The sequence below is a fragment of the Aethalodelphis obliquidens genome, unplaced genomic scaffold (assembly GCF_003676395.1).
Source record: "Aethalodelphis obliquidens isolate GAN/ISIS:26980383/991018 unplaced genomic scaffold, ASM367639v1 scaffold30, whole genome shotgun sequence".
NCBI classification, from domain to species: Eukaryota; Metazoa; Chordata; class Mammalia; order Artiodactyla; family Delphinidae; genus Aethalodelphis; species Aethalodelphis obliquidens.
The window spans coordinates 20,544,511-20,555,593 of NW_020837974.1; positions in this window are offsets into that span (position 1 = coordinate 20,544,511).

Here is an 11,083-nt window from a genome sequence, read left to right on the forward strand (position 1 = left end):
CCATCCTGCGCGGCGCTTTTAGGTGGTATCGCTCAGCACCTGCTGCCGCCCTGAGGCCACCCTGCACCCTGCATTCCAGCTGGGTCTGTGCGGCACCTTCCTCAAGCGCCTCGCAGCGTCTCCTGCCGCTCTGTTACTGCGCAGCGCCTTCCATTCTGGTCCAGTTGGGCGCCCTCCCGCCCCCACCATCAAGAGAAATCCCAAGTAGCCTCCTGCCCCTGGCTTCCTCCTGACCTGGATGGAGCCTGAGGCTACTTCAGTGCCCACCTGGGCAGCAGGGCTGTTCAGGCAGGCCGCTCATCCTTTAGTCTCTTCAGCTGTCTTTTTATAGGCATTCACGCTGAAAACAAGACATGAGCTTAAAAAATTGCAACTGGGAGGGACCTTGGGGCACCTCTGTCACAGGCCCCTTGAGTAGGGAAGGACACAGACAGGGGAAGCGGTCGCTCTTGCTCAGAGCTGCTCAGACTTTCCAATGCTAATCGCATTCACGTGCAGATTCTAATTCACTAGGGGTGGGATGGGGCTTGGGAATTTGGATTTCTCAGGTGATGCTTCTGTTGCTGGTCCAAGGACCACACTTTGAGTTAGCGAGGGGCACTTGCCCAAGTGAGTGGTTCAGTATTTGGGGAGGGCAATTTAAAGAAAATCGTCTTTTAAAATATCTCAACTGTTTTTTTTCCCCTGACAATACATCCTCATAGTTAAGAACTCAAAAGATAAAGAGAAAATGGACGTCTTTCCATAATCTGCGACCCCCACTAAATACCAGTAACATAGTTACCAGTATGTATATATAATGATGTACATACTATTCTTTAATTTAACTTTGTTTTAATGGCAATACACTGCACAGTTAGGTTCTCATTGTAAAATAAAGCCAGCTTTTTCACTTCATGATATATTATGTGTAACTTTCCTTGCCAATAACTACATTTACCCAAGTATTCCTTTCACATAACTTATTTAATCGATCTATTGATATAGTTTAAGATTTCCTCTAATTTTTCACTAATATAAATGATTCTGTAAAATATCATGTACATCTCTGACTATTTCCTTGGGATAAATTTCTACTGGTGTATTTTTTTTTTCTGTCAATGTACTTACCCAGTTTAATTGGTACAACAAAAAGAACAGTTAAGAGAAAAGGGCAGGCTACAAAACAATATATAGAATAATAGAATATATATCAAAATATTTAAAAAGAGGTTATCTCTTGGGGTAAGCTTACAATTGAATTTTACTTAGTTGTGTTTTCTTGTGTTATATATATCACAAATTTTACTTGTGATATATATATATATACATATCACCTGTGCCATAAAAATAAGAATGTTTTTACAAGATGGGAGCTAGTTGAAGTCAGGGATAAGACTTAAAATCAGCTCTACATCACCATAGGATATAATGAATTTAGGCTGGATTGGCTTCTTTTTAAAAATCCAGTTAAAATTTATATACAGTGAAATGTACAGATTTTACAGGTTCAATGAGTTTTGATAAAGGTATACACTATGCACCATCACCCTAATCAATATATAGATTACCCCAGAAAGTTCCCTCAGCTCCTTTTTACTCACTTCCCCCATAGGCAACCAGTGTTTCCTATGGCAATAATAGATTAATTTTTTAGGTTCTTAAATTTCATGTAAATGGAGTCACATAGTATGTACTCTTTTGTGGCTGGTTTTCTTTCCTGAATTCAGTTCTGGCTTTTGTTTTTCCACTATGCCATCACTGCTTCTGCTTACTGAGTTATTATTACCCCAGTTTTAGAGATGATGGGACTGAGACTCAGAAAGCTGAAGTTTGCCATTTGTAAGTAAGTGGTAGAGCTAAGATGTGCATTCAAGTCTGCTCTGTAGAATACAAAGCCTACACACTTACCCACAAAGCTTCATGAGAATCTTGCTGTGAGTGGGACCAACCCTCACCCTCCCAGGCCCCACATGAAGAATGACGAAAAGTCCTTGTCTGGAATGGCTGAGACGCAGAGAAGCCCCTCACTTCCTAGGCCATGGGGCAACAAGCCTTCTATCAAGGTGCTTGCATAAGGCATAGTTGATCAAAGTTGTAAAAATCGTCTTTGGTACAGGGTGGTGTTGTCTCTGAACCATCTCTGTCATCATTAGACCATAGGCAACTTCTTTTCCCTTTGGAAGCATCATGTCCATATTTATGAAATATATCTACAATCTACTTCTCATCACCTCTGGGGCCACCACTGTGCTCCAATCCATCATTTCTCTCACCTGGACCATTGCCATAGCCTCCTAACTAGTCTCACTGAGTCTGTCCTCTACAGCCTGTTGTCAATTCACTACCCAAAGGGATGCTATTCAATTAGTCAGATCATGTCACCCTTCTGTTTAAACCCATTCAATGGTTTTTTACTTCATTCAGAGTAAAAACCAAAGCCTTCATGTCACCTACAAGGTCCTCCATGACCTGACCCCTGTTATCACCCTTCCCTTATCTCTTATCACCCTTACTCTGGCTCATTCTGCTTCTTCCTAATTGAACTCCATGTTGTTTCTTGTATAAGACCGACACTCCTGCTTCAGGGTTTGCTATCTGAACTGCTCTCTCTCTCTCCACACACACCCACACCCACACCCACACCCACACACCCACACACACAGTCACTTAGATATTTCCATGGATTATCCCCTTGCCTCCTTCAAGTCTTTGAGTTATTGTTTTTCTATCAGTTAGAACTTCCCTGGTTGCCCTATTTAAAATCACAATGTTTGGACTTCCCTAGTGGTCCAGGGGTAAAGAATCCGCCTTCCAATGCAGTGGGTGCGGGTTCAATCCCTGGTCGGGGAGCTAAGGTCCCCCATGCCTCGGGGCCAAAAAACCAAAACATAAAAACAGAAGCAATATTGTAACAAATTCAATAAAGACTTTTAAAAAATAAAATAAAATCACAATATTTCCTATCATTCCAAATGCCTCCTACCTGCCTTCCTATGTTATTTTCTTGTATGGCAGGCCCAGTTAAGATCAGGAGGATTGCCACGCTTACCCCACAGCTGATTCCAGGTGCACCAGTCGTGCAACATTGCTATGGCAACTGATAACTGGTACTACTTCACTCAAACAGGAGCTTTGAAAGACCCAAACATTTCAGGACTACTGGGACTAGTGACAGGCTTAGCAGCAAGAGCTTAGAGCCTGGGAAATGCAACCACAGGGGCCAAGTTCAGAGAACATTAAAATCACACTCAAAATCAGCTATTCCTTCCTCAATGCTACTGGAAGCTTGTGGCTGGAATTAGTCTTGGTAAAGTCACTTGGTTTCAGTTAACAGAAATAGACTCAAATTAGCATAAGCAAAACCAAAAAAATTATTAAATGGATGCAGGCAGAAGTCTTTTTAACAGGATCTGAAGAAACACAAATAAGGCCTCAGGAGAGTGGGAACCAGGAACGTTCTGGATCTCTCAGGAGGAGGATTTTGTGGGCTTTCTTGAGTTCTCAAACCCCTTCTCAGTCTCAGCGGAGGCCAAGAAGAATTTGATTAGCCACTAGTATGCAGATGAGCAAGATTTTGGGGATCTGTTGTCTTCATGCCTGGTCCAATTGGCTAGTACCATGAGGGTAGGATTAAACATGGCAGTACACGTCCACCGCTATGGGTGGATGGGCAATTCTCAGAGAATGTGGCTATAAGTGAAGAAGAAACCTTAAAATGAAGTGAACCAACACATCCTTTTGTGTTAATAGTACTACTTCTAGGCCATTTAGGAAAAGACAATATTAGATAAGATTTACACTGTCCCCTAAATGCACAGATTTTATAGATTTGCTTGCCCGAAACACCGGTATAGTGGTCATCTGTTTTCTTTCTTTCTTTCTTTTTTTATCAACACTTATTTCCTCTCATTCTGGAGACATCCTGAATATCCTTTGGAGACCAATTCATCCTCCTTTCCTAGTACTTGAAACTGTGGTTCAAGCTGGGTTGATCACACCTCTGGCTCTAGGTCTAGCCAATCCGCTTATCTTATCATTCAGGTCACAGTGTTTTGCTCAGGAGTGGGCATGGGCCCCAATTCAATCCAATGAGAGTCAGGCCCACCCAGGACATTTTCTGAAAGATTGAAAAGGAGAACTTCTTTTACTGTTGGCGCTAACAGCAGAAAGAATTGTGTAATCTAAGAACTGTTGGGAGACTCACATGGGACCTGGGAGAAAAGGAGAGCTGAGAGATGGAGAGTGTTCCAGCCCTGATGATAAAATGTGAGTCTCTGGACCCAGCACTACCTGAAGCTGGGTATACCTCCTGGATTTTTCAGTCATGTGAGCCAATACATTTGCTATTGTGCTTAAGACATTCTGAGTTCAGTTTCTCTCACTAGAAATCAAGAGAGCCCCAACCAACAATCTGCTTGGAGAGGGTGATGCCATCTTCCACTCCTTAAAGTAAGGGTATTCCATATCCAGTCCCAGACGCAGGATCTACAAACTTTCTGGGGAACATTTTTCTATGCCAGATGACACCAGTGAGGACCATCTTCCACAACTTGCTAGGCACATGAGAGGTAGTGGCATGATAGAAGATCATTCTTATTTCTTAATCTGACCCAAGCTCCCAATGACCTGGATACTATTTCTGCATATAGACTTAGCTTAGAGCAATAGCATTAATTGTTGTAATATTAAAGAAATGTAAATTTGGTTACGTTCATCTTCTAGGACACATTTTTCTCCAAGAGGCACACATGCTTCTAACAAAAGTTAGCATCATTATCTAGTGTAAGAAACATTCTTTTGTTAATCAGATTTTTTAAGGCTCAAGAGACATGCACAGATTACCTATGATGACGGGAACTTATTGAAAGCACACAAGACAACTATCACAGGAGAGTTCTTGATGGAATCTGTTTCTCCTGCCTACATGGAGTCCATTCCACTTTCTACTGGCAACAGAACCTATGTTTTCCTTTGGGAAATCCTCGTCCCCTACCTTATGGCCGTGTGACTCTGGGAGGAACCCCCCCCTCCTTCGACACCAATCATAATATATTCTCTCTGGCCATCATTGGTTCAGGAAGGGCATGCTTCCCAAGCCAGCTGATAAAAACCTTCCCTTAAGGAGAATTTAACCAGCATTTTTGCCAACATGTGAAAAGTCTTCTCAACCTCCTAGCTATGTCAGAAGGGTTTTCACTGCCCTATATCCAACCCGCTAGGCCTTTGACAATTCCACATTTTGGCATACATCATCTAAAACACTCCACTTCTAGTATTATTTGTAATCCAAGTAGAGCTCTGTATTTTGCAAGTATCTGAAACAAACAACTCTGAACTAGTTTAGGTTCTAAAATGGAACAAATTATCTCACGTACTGAGGAGTTTGGTTTCAGCTTAGCATAAACCTGGATTCAAAAGATATCACCAGGACTTGTTTTCTCTGCCTTTAAGTCTTGACCCTACTTTCTCAGTGTTCATGCCATTCTCTGTCCAGTGCAATCATAAGATGGCTGCATTAGCTCCAGCCCCTAAATGTACAAAACTGAGTCCAGCAGGACTGGTGGCTCCAGCATTGTACGATTAGTTCTGAATGATCCTAAGCAGGCTTTATTACCTTGCTTGAAGCATGTCCTAACCTCTAACTGAAAGCTGTGATTAAAATAAAGAATGTGCTGATTGGCTTAGGTTTGGATCACATGCTTAGGTTTGGAATCACCTTTACCCAAAACACATGATCTGAGAGTGAGAAAAGGGTCATTTCCCCCAAAGCAAAATCCAAGTGAATTCTGGGTTGCAAAACAGCTAATCTTCCATAATTTCCCCAATTTTGCCTTCTTTGGCACTTGCAGTTGATAGTTGTCTCAATGAAACACTCTCTTCTCTTGGCTTCTATGTTGTATCAATTTATCTAAAATCTTTTTCTGCTTTTTGAAACTTTCTGTAAGGTGGAGTCTGTAGAGACTCTGGGTTTTAGAGGATCAAGGTTCAGGGACTCAGGAAGCCGATCATGAGAAATATCAATACCAGGAAATCTTAAACCTTCTGGAGAGTCAGAGGAGATCTAAAGGGGTTTAAAAGGTTTGGTTAAACTGATAATAGGGCTTAGGCCTCAGTGGCACAGGATTGGCTAAGTGTGGGAACCCAGGGGTAATAAGTAAGCTTGTTCCCAAGTATGGCTCTTTCCAGGATTCCTGTGGCTCTAGAATAATATCCCTCTGTTCTTGAGGATGTTAACTTGATGTTACAAGGATGAGATCAAGACTCTCTCTTCATGCATGCTCACTGACCAGTTTTGAAAACCTACTGTCTTTGATCACTGGGGAACAGGGAACAGGATCCTTAGGTTCACTTGTGTGAATTTCATGATTTTTCTGATGCTCCTTCTCTTGCAGGAAGGTCTCTTTAGATGATCAGCACCGTGGACAGCAGCCATGGATGCCGTTGTGGGTTCTCCCATTTCGCAGGAGGTCTCTAATGGTATGTTCCTCTCCCACAAAATGCCACTAGAAGATCTGAGATGGATACTGCAAGAAGGTTGAAAGAGTGAAAGTGACCTCCTCCAGCCAGGTTGTTCAATCAGCACAGGTGACAGATAAGAGATGTCACACTCAGATTGCCTTTAGAACTAAAAATGTACAGTTGATCCCTGATATTTACTCTTGCAGTAGTTATGTTCTGTGAAGTCACACAAACACCGAATTAGCAAATACTGAACCATTTCTCTTAGGAGAAATAGAGAGTTAGTTTCCTGTGAGCCTCTGGTCACAACGTATTCATCAACTGATAAATACATAACTTTTAGAATGTGCGTTTCTGTTTAAAAATACCTTACTGTTGGTTCATCAGCATTGAACGACCAATGGCATGATGACTCATGCACTAACGAAGCTTATCTAATGCACATATTTTCTCTGAAAAGCACATCACAGCCTTCTTGTGTATGGGAACACTGGACAGCACATAAGCACTACAATTGAGGGCCGTTTTAAACAGCAAAACCACCAACAAAGGCACAAAAATATGAGAGAATGGCACTAAATAGGCTGTAAAAATACAGCATGAGAGCTCAAACAAAAAGGCAGAAAAGATGGACATCCCGGCTCAAGAAGAGAGAGAGAAAATTTGCTCCTCCTCTACATTTTCCTTCTACTTGGAAAGATTAGATGATGCCTGCCTACACTAGTGAGGATGATCTCCTCTGCTCAGTAGTGTTTCAAATGCTAATCTCTCAGAAACCTTCACAGAAGCACTCAGAAATAGCGTTTTACCAGCTATTTGGGCATCCCTTAGCCCAGTCAACTTGACATGTAAAATTAACAGGATACAAAAGGTACTCAGAAGTTATAGAACCCAAATCCTATATGGTCCTCCATGATTTAATTTGCTCTTCGTTTTCTGTGTGTTAGGGTGGAAGATTAGGTTATTGATTTGATATCTTTCTTCTTTTTTAATATAGGTATTTAAGGCTATAAATTTCCTTCTAAGAACTGCTTGAGCTACATCCCATAAACTTTGCAATGTTGTGTCTTCATTTTCACTCATGTCAAAGTATTTTCTAATTTCCCTTGTGCTCTTGTTTGACCATTGGTTATTTAGAAGTATCTTGTTTCATTTCCACATATTTGTGAATTTCCCACATTTCTTTCTGTTACTGATTTCTAATTTCACTCAATTGTGGTCGGAGAACATACGATGTATGATTTCAATCCTTTTAAATTTACTGAGGCCTGCTTTATGGCCTACCATACAGTCTGTCCTGGAGCCCTACATGATTTAGTGCCATTAAACCAATTACCACACTAACCTCATATCCTACTACTTGCCCATTATTTACTCACCTCCACACTGGCCTCATCACTTTTTCTCAAACAACCCAGGCATGATTTTTGGTTTTTTCAAAAAATATTTATTTATTTATTTGGCTGCGCTGGTCTTCGTTGTGGCATGCGGGACCTAGTTCCCTGACCAGGGATCAAAACCAGTCTCCCTGCATTGGGAGCGTGGAGTCTTAACCACTGGACCATGAGGGAAGTCTCAACCCAGGCTTTTGGGCTACACTCTGCCTGGAATGCCCTTCTTCCTAATTTTTGCCTAGCTCAAGATCTCCCCCAGATCCTTTCTCAAAAGTCACCTTTCCAACAAGTCTTTCATGACCACTCTATTTAAATTAGGTTTATTCCCCCTAACTGAATTCAAGATACCTAATAGAAGCTTTCAAATTTTGTTTCACAAAACTCTATACCATGATGTTAATGGTGACCCCCTGGAGTTGTAAAGGACACAACTAAGATTTCATTCTGCTCCAAGTATTAGAAGCCCTGATTCACAGTGGCTTAGACAATGAGTGTAGAGAACACAACTAAAGCAGTGCTCAGATGGAAATGTATAACTTGAATGCACATATTTTAAAAGAATATTTCTTGGCAAGGATGCAGAGAAACTGGATCTCTCCTACATTGCTGGTGGGAATGTAAACTGGGACTCTGGAAAGCAGTTTGGCTGTTCCTTATAAGACCAAACCCGAAAAAAACCCCAACCCAACCCAACCCAAACCAAACCAAACTGAAAAACCAAACACGCACTTACTATAAAACTTAGCAATCATATCACATCCTTGGGCATTTTCCCCAGACATGAAAACTTATATTCAGACAAATATCTTTATGTGAATGTTCATAACAGCTTTATTTGTAAAAGTCAAAAACTGGGAATAACTCAGAAGTTCTTCAGTAAGTGAATGGTTAAACAAACTGATACATTCATGCAGTGGAATACCACTCAGCAATAAAAAGAATGAATGTGGATAAATGTAACAACATGGGTGGATCTCAAGGGCATTATGTAAAGTGCTAATAGCTAATTTCAAAAGGTCATACTCTAGAGGATTCCATTTGTATAACTTCTCAAATTGACAAAACTATGGAGATGGAGGACAGATTGATAGTTGCTAAGGGACAGGGATGAGGGTAAGAGAGGGTGAGTGGGAATATACAGGGGCAGCAGGAGGGAGTTGCTTTGTGGTGATAGACCAGTTCTGTATCTTGACTGTAGTGTGGTCACATAAATCTATCCATGGGACTAAACTGCACAGAATTCCCTCCTCTCACATATACAAATGAGTACATTTGAAACTGGTGAAAACTAAATAATTGTAGTCATTCAACAGTGTTGTACTAATGTCAGTTCCCTGGCTTTGATATTGCACATCAGTTATATAAGACATCATCATAGGTAGAAGTTGGCTGAAGGGTTCAAGGAACTCTATGTACTAGTTTTGCAACTCCTTGTGAGTCCTGTATTATTTCAAAATAAAAAGTTAAACAAATTTTAAAGAATATTTGAAAATCGACCCTCTAAGCTACCATCTCAAGAAGCTAGAACAAGAACAGCAAAATAAAACCCAAAGAAAGTAGAAGGAAGGAAATGATAAGAGCAGATAACAACAAAGTAATACAGATAAGTTAATTATATAGTCTTGATGTCTGGTAGTATAAGTCCTCATTCTTCAAGATTATGTTGGTTATTCTAGGTCTTTTGCATGTTCTTATAAAGTTTAGAATTAGCTTGTCAGATTCTACCAAAAAAGCTTGCTGTGATTTTGATAGGGAATGTATTGAATCTATAGACCAATTTTATGAGAACTGGCATTACAATATTGTCTTTACAATACTGAGTCTTCTAACCATGAATATGGTATATCCTTTCATTTATTTGGGTTTGCTTAATTTCTTTCAGCAATACTTCGTAGTTTTTAATGTAGAGGTCTTATGTTTCTTGTCAGATTTATTCCCAGATATTCAATGGGTTTTGGCGTTGTCATAAATGATTTCATTTTTAATTTCATTTTCTGCTTGTGTTACCAGATGCTAGAAGTTAATGCAGCTGCTCAGGGATGTCAAGGTCCAGTCTCCTGTTTTCTTTTGCTCCACCGTCCTTTGCATCTCAGGGTCACAAGCTGACCTCTTCATCCCTTGGTCTGGAATATCTTTCCTGGGAGGAAGAAGCAAGTGATAAGGTGGAAGGGTTAGCACCTAGACTGGGAAAGAAAAACTTTCCAAGAAATCTCTACACAGATGTCAGGCACTAGAACTCTGTCTGGCTACTCCTAGATGCAGGGGAGGTAAAAATGGAATTTTTAAACCGGGTTCATTGCTGCCCCAAACAAAAATCAGAGTTCTATTGTTAAATCATAAGGGGAGAATAGATGTTAGGTGGGCAACTAGCACTGACAGCCACAGTGCAGAAAAGGATTCAGCACCTTCATAGCACCATGTACCCTTACCAACCTCTCAATGTGGCTAAGGGACAGTTTTTATTTAATTCAGTGTTTCATGTTATTTGACTTATGTAAATATTACTCCATACTGATCTGTGTCATGTACTCTGACTAATTTCCTCCCTTGGTCAACTTTTGTGTTTTCCTTGGAGTTGTGGCTTCTTGTTTTTGTTTGCTTAGTTTTCTATGTCACTGTCTCTAACTCTTTCTAAACTCTCCAACAGAATTGCAAAATTTCACTTGAAAAAAATTTTTTATGTAGTCAGACACATCAAGTTTCCCTTTTTCCCACATCTTTCCTGGAGTCTTCTGTAATCTTACTCCTCCTGAACTGGTTGTTCACTAGCATTCTGGAATTTTCTTTAGCCTCTCCTTGTGTTGGGTTTTCTGTCGGTCTTAATGGTTTAACCCCTCATTTTTGTTGACTGTATTTTCTAATAGCCCTGACAAAAAAGTCATGGGAAGTATATTTTCTGAGGCATTACCTTTGTTCCATCCTCACACTTGATTCAAGTATAGTTTGTCTGGGAATAGAATTATAGATTAGAAATAATCCCTCATTATTTTGAAGGCATTACTTCATTGTGTTTAGCTTCTCATTTTGCTTTTGAAAGTCTGATGAGATTCTGATTTCCACTTTTTTTCCCTTTTTCTTTTTGTGACTGTGTCCTATTTTTTCACTATGAAAGTTTTTATGATATTTTTGTTCTTGGGATTCTAAATTTCCCAATTACATGGCTTGGTGGGGATCTTTTTCAAATACAATGTGCTGTATACTTTATTTTTTATTATTTATTATTTATTTATTTATTTTTTACTGCGGTA